Source organism: Pinus tabuliformis, chromosome 2_1 (assembly GCF_031772625.1).
Source record: "Pinus tabuliformis cultivar Carrire ecotype Pingquan chromosome 2_1, CPIR1, whole genome shotgun sequence".
Taxonomy (NCBI): domain Eukaryota; kingdom Viridiplantae; phylum Streptophyta; class Pinopsida; order Pinales; family Pinaceae; genus Pinus; species Pinus tabuliformis.
Genome location: NC_142299.1, coordinates 853,931,614 through 853,935,180, shown reverse-complemented (window position 1 = coordinate 853,935,180; position 3,567 = coordinate 853,931,614). Strand labels below are relative to the sequence as shown.

Below are 3,567 nucleotides of genomic sequence, written 5' to 3'. Positions count from 1 at the left end.
CCCCCCCCTAATCCGAAGGGTTATGTATGAGTCCAAGAAGAGAGCTATAATAAAAAATGTGCAAAAATGCATGGCAGCACTAGGCTGAATGTGTTCTCTGAAATGTTGGTATAAGGGGGGTGGTTTAAGGATCACCACCAACACTGGAATGCTTAGTGCATTTCCCAGAACTCTTCCAACTCTCACATGAAGCTCAGGTCTTCTGCTAGAGGAAGTGCTCCTGATATTTTGAAGAGGGAAATCTTCAACCATGAAAGAGAGGTCTCACCCCACATAAAAGGAAGAACTTCAACCTGAAAAGGGAAGTCTCAACGTGTGATAGTTTAAGGATGACCAACAACTCTAGAATGCTTAATGCAATTCCCGGAACTCTTCTGAAACTGGCAAGAAGTTGAAGTCTTCTGCTAGAGAAGTGTCCCCAATTCTCTGAAGAGGTATCACCAACTGAAGGCATTCTTAGGGGCATCTTTCTCTCTGGCTACAACTCTGAATATGGTATGGCAAGTTGTGGCTCAGGCTCGCTTGATGTGGCTTTGAAGCTTGTAGATGACCATCATTTCCCCCTTGTCAAATACAAGCAAGACTTTTCAATATTCGAGAACAATTCCTGTTGTATGAGCGAAATATCTTCTTGGTTGTTGAAGCCCATTTCCAAGAAGCGATCCATCCAAGATAAATCATTGTTCTTGCAGGATGTTTATTTCTGAAGCATCTATTTGAAGAACGACTGGTTTTATGATAGTGCTTACATGGATGAAGATCAAAAAAATGATCATTCATATGGCCAACTCTATCACAGTGTTGGCATTTGACAATCTGTTGTTGTTGCTATGGAAGAGGGGTAGAATCTGGAACAGCTGAAGATGAATTGTCATGAAGAAATCCAACACTCTGAAACTGGATGGGCTTTGAGTAATCTGGAATATGAAAGAACACGTCCTTGTCATATCCAAGACCAATTCTTTGCTTGTTGTGGACAAGCTCTTCCTAAGGTCTGATGATGGTCTTGGGAAGTGAAAACTGAATTTCTGCATCTGCATGTACAGTTGTTACTTCATTAGGTATTAAATCTGAATGAAGTTGCTGCTTATGGGAGTCTATTTCAACATTCTGAATAGAAACAGGTTCAGAATGATGACTCCTTTGTTTTAATTCTTCTTGCTGAAGATGAGATTCAAGCTCCAAAAATTATACCTTTTCTTGTGTACACTGCAGATAGGTTTTAATATCACAGAGAGTGTTCTTGCTGATTTTCATTGTATCATGATCAGTAGAATGCATCAAAGTTTTCAAGAATTCTAATACTTTAGTAATTTGAGCCATATTCTCCATTGCCAAAATTACACCTTTTAAAAACTGATCACAACTATGACCCAATGTAGAAAAGTAACACCCACTCACAGTACAAAGACACAGCAATATCCTTTATAAATTTGCACCAATTGACCATTGTGCAACCAACAAGCACCAATTATTGTAATGCATTCACAATCCATTACATAAAAATAAGATTTCACTCGTGACCAGCATATAGAATGCAATATGTTCCGACAATACAAACGACTAAACTTTCCTCCACAAAAGACTACTTTTAATTGCCAAAACAATCATTTCCTTCATACAGCCCACCAAACACTTATGCAGTAGTCGAAGTAATAAGGAATCAAAGCAGTGAAGCGTGGATGTACCTAGTGAAGCTCTTCTGGCCATCAAGCAATAGGACCAGAAAATCCAGTCTCAGCCATGGCAGGTCCTCAAATAGTAGTGATTATGGGTGTCCTTCTATGGGCATAGAGATTTTGGTGAGAGCGCCCTCGTTGTCACTTTGGCTTGCAAACTCAAAGAAATTTGATGTGGCTCACTCTAGCAACCACAGAAAACATGACCGAGTTTAAATGGTTTTTGTAGCAATGAGTTCTTTGGTTTTGGTTTCCAAAAAATGGCATGGCAGCTGTTATGGTTTTGTATATGGTTTAGCTCCACAGTGCCACCCTTTTCTTTCCCTTTTTGAGTACTTTCCACACTAGAGCATGTCCAGTTTCAGTATTTTGTTATAGCACGATAGCTAGACTTGAACTGTAGTTCCATGCAACTTTTGCATTGCCATTCATCAAAGAAGTTGATAGAATTAAAGACACTCTTTCAAACCCAGATGAGTCAGAAAAACAACTATATGAGTCATTGAGAATATTGGAGTTAATGCAACTTTCTGTCGACATTCTAAAGGAAACTGCTATTGGCAGGACAGTGAATAGATTAAAGAAACACAGTTCAACGAGAATTCAGTCCATCGCAAAGCAGCTAATCAGTGGTTGGAAAGATCTTATGGATGTATGGTTAAAGACTGTTGATGATGTTGTTGCGATGGCTATAGGCACCTCTCCAAACTCAGTTTCACCAGAAGCTTTCAAAGATGATGATGGTCTACCTTCTCCTCCACTTGATGAGGGTGCCTTTTTAACAGCTCAGACCACATCAATAGAAATGTCTCAGTTCTTTGATGGAATGGATGAGGATGGAAATCTTCGAAATACCAATGGACATGACAAAGATGGAGATGCTAGTTATTTTGAAAAACAATGCACAGTGGCACCTTCGAGTAATGGCAAGCAGTCTATTCAACGGAGCAATGTTGTAAGGGAAGGTGCAATCAGTGGTAAACAAGGAACCCCAGGAGATAAAAAGGCAACGGGAGACACAAAGTCACATATTCAAAAGCAGAAGAATACTGATCATAGACATTCAATTAGTATTCCAAATGATGGAGCTGCCACTTCTATGCGTGTTAAGAATACAAGTGGAATGCCTCAGAGGAATAAACTTAGGGACAATATTCGTCATTGCAGTGATCCAATGAAGAATCAAATAAGGGATGCTTCTCTTCCACCTCGAAATAAGCCAACATCTTCAGTTGATATATCTGTAAGGGTTGAAGCTTCTAAAAGAAAGCTTCAGGAACGATACCAACAAGCAGAAACTGCAAAGAGGCAACGAATTGTTCAAGTAATGGATCTGCAAGGACTCCCTAGAAATGGGCGTAATCTTGTAAAACCATCGCAAGATAAACTAGGGTAAAAGAATAGGCAGCTATTCATTAATCGCATATAGGAATGTCATATTATTTGGGCCTGAGTAGTCCAGTATAAATTTCTTGAAATCATGATACATTGGTCATGCCTATTTTTCTGTGAGTCTAAAGCTTCCAATTGGAGTGGAGTGTGTTTTGAGAATGGGAAGGGCTTCAATTCATTTCTCAGGAATTCAAATAAAATCACAGAAAAAGCACCAAGAGTATGGACTTGGAATTCAAATTTCAAAGAAAAATCCTTTTGAGAGCCAAAGGTGTAAGCGGAGGCAAACATGGAAAAACAGGCGGAATTACTACACAGTTAAAATGCAGAGGTAACATTTGAACGAGGAATGGAGAAAGAGCGCACAGCGTCCGTTGGTTTGCACAAACAGGTCTGAGTGAGAGCATGAAACTGACAGAGAGTTTTAGAGCGTTGCATTGGTAGAGAGGGACAGGTTTGGCAATATTCCTCTTTGCAGTTGCAGGGGCAGGTCTAC

The 3,567-nt window shown here is 39.7% G+C and overlaps 1 pseudogene; it reads left to right on the top strand.

Moving 5' to 3' along the window:
• The first annotated feature begins 2,175 nt into the window (after nucleotides 1–2,175).
• Nucleotides 2,176–3,108, top strand: LOC149203347 (putative mediator of RNA polymerase II transcription subunit 26b; annotated as a pseudogene).
• The last annotated feature ends 459 nt before the right edge of the window (nucleotides 3,109–3,567 follow it).